General features: G+C 36.8%; 1 pseudogene; it reads right to left on the bottom strand.

Moving 5' to 3' along the window:
* Positions 1-8,556: 8,556 nt before the first annotated feature.
* On the bottom strand, positions 8,557-9,777 carry LOC145138402 (protein MIZU-KUSSEI 1 pseudogene; annotated as a pseudogene).
* Between the last annotated feature and the right edge of the window lie 252 nt (positions 9,778-10,029).

Here is a 10,029-nt window from a genome sequence, read left to right as displayed (position 1 = left end):
ATTAGACATGTTCACTAATGATTATTTATAAAAAGTATTATAAATAATTTAACCAAAATGGTATACAAAACAGAATTTATGACATATAAATTTGCATGTCGTAATCTGCCTATCATAAAGCTTTTAAAGCATGAGTAATACGCTGTATGTCATAAAGCTGTAAAATGCGTGTCATAAAACTTCAGTCATAAATTTAGAGTAGTAATGTCATTTTCATTATTCAATAATGGGAATCAAAGTTCGCGTAAATCCGTTAAGGCTCTAGTGAGACACTGTCTTCACCGTACCTACCTAGTGTACATTCTAAGTCCTGCATTATGACCAGAGTCTCATGGAGGGAGAACGAGATAGTTGTGTATAGATCTATACGGGGTTTGACACCCCCACACATGAGCTGTTCACTACAACTAGACGGGCCAGTCTAGGGTGACAAATATCTTACCTATTCCGACGCCTGAAGAACGTCGTACAGGCATAACAGTCACATCAAGTATGGTTATAATAACTCACTTAGGGATTAACAATACTATCTTGATTTACGGGAAGCTTATACTTCACCGGTTTTAAAAAATATAAAAATGCATTTTTACTCTCGGTACACTATTGCTTCCAATACTGGTCTAGGGTTATGACCACAGTTTTTTCATACAACAGAAAATATTGGATTTTCTGAGATCATACGCTTTACATTTACTAACAAAAACAAAAGGACATGCATGCATACATTCATAGTTTATGAACAAGACTTACAAACCATTTTTATAGAAAATATCGGATTTTCTCAAGTCATACAAACTATTACAAACAAGGATGTTACAAATCTTTTCATACAAATATGCTTATAAACTCACCAACATTCAATGTTGACGATTTTGAAAATGACTTGTATTCTCACGGAACCAGTAACCAGGTACCTAAGAACCGGATTTGCTGCATTTTGGAATTTCATACTTTATGTCACTTTTGTGTAATTGATGAACAAATACAATATGTAAACAATGTATGTTGGTATCTCTTAATGTATGCTGTTTGGTTGATATGTTTTATTCATATTCGATTGTTACGATACTATACAATGACATCATCCGCCCCCGGACGTTTCCGTCGTCCTGGTTCAGGGGTGTGACACGGAGTAGGGCATGTGTAGCCCTAGATGGGTGGGACCCATAGGCGAGGCTGCTCCATGGTATAGTTGGGTGTGACCCGTGGTCGAGGCCCGTGTGATTATGGAAATACAGGTGGGACCTGGTAGAGATCGTTGGGTCAAGGTATTGGATCTTCGGTTACACGATTAAGTAGGTGGTCAGTGTGTGACGTAGAGGGGTTTATAGGCTGGGTAGCCTTGTTATTTGGACTTTTAGGAACCTGGTGCTTGGACCAGATGCGAGACTGGTAGTCTCAGCGATGGTTTGGGAACCTTTATATCCCGGTCTAGTGAAGGGTTGTCGTGAATCAGAAGGTTTTGGGTGAACTGCAAGTGCAGAACCGGAGATCTCGAGTTGAGAAACGCGAGTATTTATGTGCATGATTTTCTTTTCAATGGGATAAGAAATGGGGTATCAATATGTTGAGGGCATCAATCGAAGGGTTCAGGGGTAAGGAATGGATTCAATTTTGATGTTAGATCAAGCTCTTGTGATCGTGTCTCGGATTGGTTCTAATTGTGATTGGCATCAAGATAAGCCAAGGCAGTATTATTGATTTGCAAACTCGTGTGTGGAGTCGCTTGTTATTCCGAGGATATGTTAGGTCACTTGCAGTTTGGATTAAATAATCTCAGAGTAAATGATTTGACCCTGTTGTGCAGCTCTCGTTTGAGTCTAACCATTACAGGGATGAGTCTTCTACTCGAAGGATTATCTAAGCCTTCTGTCAAGTATAAGTGTTCTACAACAATAATTTGTATGTTATTCTATTTTCTAGTGGGAACCTCAAGTTATCAGAAGTTGAGTAGTTAGTTGGGAGATAAGTGGAATGGACTTAGCAATGGTTCAGTATGAGCGGTCTGTCAGGGAGTCAGACCATCTCAAGACTTCAGATTTCGGGTTCGGGTAAGATATAAGTGGTTTTCTGTAAGGTATTAAGGATTCGTTTATCATCGGATTTGGAAAGTTCTGCTAAGGTTGGGCTCGATAGCCTTGGGAAGGCCGTCGTATGCTCGAAGTTATGGTTTCGTACTTCAGGCTATCTGGCATGCCTGGGATAGTAAAGAATGATTTTGAGGACGAAATCTAATTTAAGTGGGGGAGAGTTGTAACACCCAGAATCTTGAGGAATAATTCTTAGGAATAAATCCCCTTGTTAGGGTTGGACACGACGTGTTGGAGGAACCAACATGGCGTGTCAAGATTTAAAAAAATAGGCTTTCATTAAGGCCAACATGAGTTGTTTATGCCATAACACGGCGTGTTGGCGGCTGGTGGAGAAAACCCTAATTTTTAGGGTGTTGCACCCTATATAAAGGCCTTAAGCCCTCATGTTTGGACTCCTTACCAGCCTCCATTGCCACTAAAACCCTAAAATTGATCTTTACGTCTCTTGGTGGTGTTTCTGAGCTAGTAAGAACTTCTTGGTGCTCATTTTTGGGTCTTTGTGAAGGAAGAGGAGATCTTCAAGTTGTTTTACTTGGTGGAAAGGCTTTGGATCCAAATCATCTCCTTTTATGAAAGCTTTCTAAGGTATCAAGTTTGAACCTTGACTTATAGATGTTTAGATCTCTTCATATTGTGCTTTGTTGTGCTTTTGGTCCCTTTTTGGGTTGATGAAAGAGTGAAGTCATTTAAGGGCTTGTTATTCCATATTTGAATTTGTATTAGACTCCTTGAGCATAATGGTGCAAGATTTATGAGATAATTGGTTACATGCATGCATTAAGTCACTTATTAAGTCCTTATTAAGCGTAAGATCTTCATTTAGACATGCGTGATCGTAAAGTTGGCAACTTTACATGGTTTTCCAGCTCAAGGAAGTTAGATCTATGTTTTAGGGCTATGTCTTTATGGATTAAGTGCTTATTGGTTAATCCATTGCACTATTAAGCTTGATGGATTGAGTTTTGAACCTTTTGGGTAGTCCCAATGGATAAAGTTGGAAACTTTATCCTTCTGGACCACATTATGGACTAGATCTGAGCTTTGGAGCTCTTGGAGTCGAAGAAAGCAACTTAATGTATTAAGTTGTTGGAATTCAGGCAAACACAGCGTGTTGGCTGGGGTTTTCCCGATTATTTGGATGATGGCGAAACGTGACGTGTTTGCAAGTCAACACGGAGTGTTTCATCAACATGGATGATTGACTTTGAATTTGATCAGAAGTTTGATCAGGGTTGACCTTGGATGTTTTGGGCCATGTTTGGGCCTTTTGGATTGTTGAATTAGGCCTTGGCTTATGGGCCAAGTTATAAAGAGGGTAAAAGGTCTTTTACCTTAGTTTGGACACTTAGTGTGGTTTGGATCTGATTATTGATGGATGTTTAACTTGTGATTGATAGGGTGGGGATTCTTGCGAGCCAGCAACCAGAGATTCTTTCCGTGAGATTCGGCAGTGCGAGGTGAGTCTCCTCACTGTGTTTAGCGGTTCGAAGGCACAAATTCTGGCCCATGGTTTATTATGTTAGGATGCTAGTTGTCTGTGTGACTCTTGCATGTGTATGTATTGGTATGTATGCCGAGCGGGGCTCGATGTCCGGCAAAACCTGACGACTGTATTGTATGCTATTATCTTTGTGATTATCGAATGTGTTAGTAGGATTATGCGTTGTATGTTGGACGGGGCCCGTTATATGAGTGTGGGTGGGGCCCGTATCTCAGTGGGGGGCCCGTTATGTGCTTAGTTATGTATGGTATGTGGTATCTTGGGGAACTCACTAAGCTTTGTGCTTACGGTTTTCAGTTTATGTTTCAAGTACTTCGATTTTCAAATGAGAGAGCTTGGGATGAATACAGAGCACACACCACATGTTTCCCCATTTTACGATTTACTTTGATATTATTGATGTATCGTTACATTTGGCAACCTTGGTTTTATGCCTACCATATGGTTTGATGTTTAATTAATCTAAAAATGAAAAACTTTATGGTCTTATTTGTGGGATGTTACATTTATAGACATGCATGCCCCCATGCATGTCTTCCTCAAATCTAGGTCAAAAAGAAGAAAAGGGACCTAAAGCTCATGCAAGATTTCCAAATCCCAACCATTTCTTAGATCTATGAGACATAATGTCCTTGGGACTCATAAGAGTCATAAAGTTGCAAACTTTATCCCTTTGCTCCACTCAAAATCCAATAAAAGAGATTATTAGGCAAAATAACTCTAGATCTCTAAGGAGAAGATAAAAGACAAGATCAAGAGCCTTACAATTGATCCAATAAGGTGCTTCCATAGGTTGGGGAGTGCTACTTGCTTGTCTCTTGCACAAAATCTTCCTTCACTTCCTTCAAAATCACCAAAAATTAGCAAATGAGTTCCAAAAAGCTTCAAAGAAGATAAGGGTTAGGGTTTATGGGGGTTTGAGAGTGATGGAGGTTGAGGATAAATAAACCATATCCTCTTCATTCCTTTAAATAGGATGTAAATCCCAAAACTTAGGGTTTCATTAAAATCAGCAGCCACGCCATGGCACATATGGCCTCGCTATGGTGGGTCTTTAAATCCCGCGATCTTTGAAATCATCGCCATGCCATGGTGAGCTCCACCATGCCGTGGCCACCAAGGATAAAGTCTTAACAATGTAATGGATTAGCTCATACTTGAAGTGGGTGTTACAATTACAATCTATGGAAGTAGTAAAAATGGGGTACTACAAAACTAGCCATTGTTAAGCCTGAGCTTTATAGGCTTTCATATGATATTTCACATCTAAATTTAGCTCATTCACCTTTTGCTTTGAGAATATGGAGTGGTGCTAGTGATATGAGCATTGATGTAAGTAGCGAGAAAAAGGAATCTACAAACGAGACACCAAATGCTGCTAAAATAGAGGTACAAAAAGATAAAGATCAACCTCATCTTTCTAAAATAGAGACAAGTTCTGGTACAGAACCTAAAGAATTTGTTTTTTCTAACCAACCAGGGACCATATGGTAAGATTTATAGGGATCATGATCAACAACACCATTAGAACCTCTTGGTGAACAAACACATACACAAAAACGTAGGGAAAGACAACTAAAAGGGAATCAAGAACTGAATGATGAGCTTAAAATGAACGCAAATGAATTGTAAAGGGATTGTAGAATTACCAGAAAAAGGAACAAATTAGAGCACTGCTTTATAGAAATTGGTCGTGATTTTTATTATGCTTGCAATTTGAACCGCTGATATTTGTGATCATCTATATTTATGAAAAGGGGAAAATCAGAAGATGCATCTCCTAAAGGTATTGAAATGAAAAAAAAAAAAAAAAAAGTCAGGTACATCTGAATGAAAAATGCGTGAGGGATTTAGGGTTTCCTTCGGTTGCCCCTTTTACATCTTCGACAATCTTCATCTGGTGGATGAGAGAGATGAGAGAAAACTTGGTGGAGGGGGAGAGACGAGAAGGTGGAGGCATTGATTAGGGGTGGTTGAATTAGTAGTTTCGATTGATGAGGAGATCTCCTTCATTATGGCCTGGTGGAGGAGTCGCAATCGCCGATCGACGCTGCAATCGAGAGGAGTCACAGTTGCCGATCGACTTAGCGTGAAAAGTGAAGAGTGAAGTTGGATTTAGGAGAAGTCGTACCATGGGAGAAATCAAACCAGGTTCTTAATTTTGGGAGGACACACTTCAAGAGATCGCGAAAAAAACCCTAGTTAGTCGATTTTGTGATGATGAGGATGGAAGCGGGTTTTAACCGATAACAAAAATATAAAACAACGAGATACTCTTGACACTCGTATTTGATGGGGATACTCCGTGTTTTTTCAGTGTGCAAAAATGCATGTTGGAAGTCCTTCTAATTTTAGTAAAGATGACATCTTTTGACGATATAGACTTTTGCGTATTATAAAGTCAATATGTATCATAGTTCGCATGTCATTAAAAACCTATATTACAGTAGTGTTTGCAAAGGAGGAAAAACACACACAATATAGGGCATACATACTTTATTAGTGCGGTTTATTAGAACAAAAATTTAGGAGGAAAATGAAAAATTAGAATGAATTTTTTAGAGGGAACAATAAATTAATGGTGCAGTTCCCATATTTTTTTTATGCGGTTTTTATTTTTATAAACGTGTTTGATAGAGCCTTTTTCAACAAACGCACCAAATAATGCGTTTTTAATGTCTTTTACTACATATATAGGAAAATCACACGAGCAAATGCTTTAAATGGTACGGTTGCCTGTTTTATTAATGTGAAAATGTTTTTATGGTGCGGTTTTAAGTTTCGAACGAAACGAAAAAAAAAAAAAAAAAAAAAAACTCATCGCAACATGCGTTTTGTACTAGTGTACTACAAAACTTTTAACACATATTAATAGTTTTCTATACAGTAGTACTTATATGAGAGCACGCATGATGTATTTAAGACTAATAATTTCGTTTTGCTAATATAATATCATTAAAATAAGTAAATAATAGTTTTTCCACCAATGACAACAAGAACTCAAAATTTTCTAGGTGGCATCTTGTGCTTAAAATATCTCATCCCCACTGTCTTGTCTTCAATATTTATATAGCACTTTTTTCGTAAATATAATATAATCAAATAAAGAAATCGAAGAAACTAGAGAAATGTTATTATTAATTGCAGATCAGAACACATGAAAAGTGTATATATTTTATTGAATGTTGTATTATTCGAAGATCTTATTAGAGTGATTCAAATTTGAAGCCATGCAAAACTGGATAGAAGTCGGATTATGATTAGTACTTTTCATAAAATTAATATCTAAAAGATCAAATATCTCTTTGTGAGATTTAGATACTTTGATTTTAACTTTAAATTACTAATAATATTCTTTTTCAAATGATAAACATATTCAACAGACAACACGTATTAGATATTTTGATTTTAGCTTTAAATTACTGATAATATTCTTTTTCAAATGATAAATATATTCAATATATAGATAACTCGTATTAGATATTTTGATTTTAACTTTAAAAGCATCAAAATTAGGGTTGTGGCTAAAAAATTAGAGCTACAATAGATGTTTCTCTAATAAAATATATTTACAAATATATGTCTATTTTGAAAAACTTAATACAACATCTTAGAGATTCAAATCCGAATTACGCCATTACCTATTTCATATGATGAATAATGCCCATAAATATGATACAATTCCATTTATATCTATAGCTATGATGAATAATGTCCATAAATATGATAAATTTCCATTTATATCTATAGAAAAATGCAGTATAAAGATTTTGTTGTAGTGATATTAGACTCTCAAAGACAATATACCATTTGACCGAAGAAAATGAAAAAAAAATGAGAACCGCGAGATCTGATTTTAATAATAAATTCGATATGAGTATGATTGTCACATACTTTATTTTGATATTTTAAATTAATTACCCATAAGGCGCATATGCCAGTTAGTAGTACGTCAATATGTTTTTTTTGTTCAAAAAAGCATTTTTTTTTTTTACAAATTATACTTTTTTTATATAAAATATACTTTTTTTTTTATATAAAATAGAAAACTAAATACTCCAAAATTAATGTTCTTTTTCTCTAAAAATAGACAGTACCAATCTTTATGTCTTTAGGTATGTTTACAATTTCAAGATTTTGTATCATTGAATCATAACAAATGTTGTGATTCGGTGTTGGATCATAACATAATATGTTGAATTTTGTTTTGTTATTCAATGATAAAATTTCCAACAAAACCTAATTTCAAAACTTATTAGGTTACCATTTCAAAAAATAAAGAGAAGTTATTGTACAATAAAATAAAGAGAAGTTATTGTACAATAAAATGTATCTGATAGACGTTAGACAAAAATAGTATTTCCCATGTGATACTAGTTGTTTTCCCCCTTTTTTTTATCTCTGAGCCAATATTTGTTTCTGCAACATAATTTCAACTACACTTCATATGTGGCTTTTAGTGCATATGATAAGGTAATATGAATAGTTACATCAGTTTCCATTAAGAAGGTTGAGTAACCCAGTTATTAGCTTTGAGTAACCCGGTTATTAGCTACCATCGTTATCGGTAAAGAATTTATATAATAGTTTGACAAGTTATAACCATTGTCATCATAACCTACCGACCTCAGCTCCACTATCACCCTCACTGACAATCGGTGACGCCGGGACGGTGACGGTGACCTCTCTCTCTCTCTCATAATCGGGGGCAGGGTTGGTGGATAAACCAGTGAGAGTAGGAGAAAGAGGAATGGTCAAGCAAAATAAATGCTAGTATTTGCAAGCTGCAACGTGACATTTTTTTATGGTTAATTTAACAAACATAAATCATAAACTATAGAAATCAAGGACCAAATTGGAATAAAATGAGAACATATGTAAATTTAGGACTAAATTGTATATAATGAAAAATAGCAAAATGCAAACAGAATTCTTACCTCTCTAATGCTAGACAATAAGACAAGTCTAATAATGGCTTCGAGTGAGATTTCATGTAAAAAATAGCAAAATGCAAACAGAATTACATGTAAAAAAAAAAAAGGGTAAATGCTACCCCTAAGCATCCCTCAATACAAGTCTAATAATGGCTTCGAGTGAGATTTCACCTATAGATTTTTATAAGAATTCTTACCTCTCTAATGCTAGACAATAAGACAAGTACATGAGAAAAAGTAAATAACATGTATCACAGAAACACAACAGCCATCAAATTATACTAAATATTAAATTATACTCTAAGTAAATATATACTGAATTCAGGCCCTCTGTTTCCATCCATGTTCATCATATAATAAGCTTCCGAGTCACGACTCCCAACGACTCGCTGAAACCTCGCTCTCATGTACAGGAACTCGCCCTCCGACTCTCCGCAACTTCCTCCGGCGCTGCTTTTTCTGCTGCCTTCCAACACCGGTAGAACACCAGCTCCTACTGAGACTCTCTGCACCGTGCTCAGTGTGTGCCAGTCGGAGTCCGAGCACGCCCTTGACGATGCGTATCCATAATTCCTTCCGTTACAATACATCGTCCATGTGGGTTCGTTGAACAGCTTAGAGTCTCCCCGACGACTAGACAACCCGGAGTGTTGCTGTTTCTCGCACTCAAGCGTGATCCTTACATGCCCTGAGGACATCTCCTTAACGAGCGCCGCCGTGGACACCGCCAGTTCAATGATCAGAACAGGTGCGGACCGTGGATCATATTGCACCGCAAAGCTGACATGTCCTCTGCGGTTACCAAACAACGTCCCGGTGACTTTTCGGCCGAGCGACGGCGTTGGTGACAGCTGGGTCGGTAAGCTTAGCCACCGGAAGGCGGGAATGATTGCAGGGATTGATATGAAAGTTAGAAGCGAGCGTATAAGTGTGGAGATTCCAGAGCGGGTTCTGGATAAACGGCTGTATGATAGAGGAGAACTTTTTCCGACAAGGGGTTTGTTGTCGTTGATGGAAATCGGATCGATTACAAATAACGTGCAGGTGATGTAATTTGATGGGGTTATTTTGCTGGAGCTGTTTCTGGACAGAGAGAGAAGACCATGATCATGCTTCATTCTGTAAGAGTTTGATGATAACATGATAAACTTTTACACAGAGGAACGGTGGTGGCTGTTGGCAAAGGGATGAACAGTTGGTGATGATGGTAATGGAAATGGGGATCGGAGACAATCAAGCTCTTGTTGTGTGAGTCCTCCGTTGATCATTTTTGTTCTGTAATTTATGTATATATAGCCACAGCGTGAATGAGAGACATTTTGATATTTTTTCATTTTAATAATATACTCCCTGCGTGCCAAAATAATAGTCCACAAACAAAAAACACACAGTTTAAAAAAACATTAATTACCGTTAACTTTATTAAATAAAATGACAGTCTTGCCATTCTCTTGCATTTAATTATATGGTAGTTGCATTTAATTTTATGTTAATTTAACTA

The sequence above is a fragment of the Lactuca virosa genome, chromosome 9, assembly GCF_052849685.1.
Source record: "Lactuca virosa cultivar CGN04683 chromosome 9, Lactuca_virosa_CGN04683_v6, whole genome shotgun sequence".
Taxonomy (NCBI): domain Eukaryota; kingdom Viridiplantae; phylum Streptophyta; class Magnoliopsida; order Asterales; family Asteraceae; genus Lactuca; species Lactuca virosa.
Note: the sequence above shows the minus strand (reverse complement) of the source record. Positions and strands in the feature narration are given on the sequence as shown.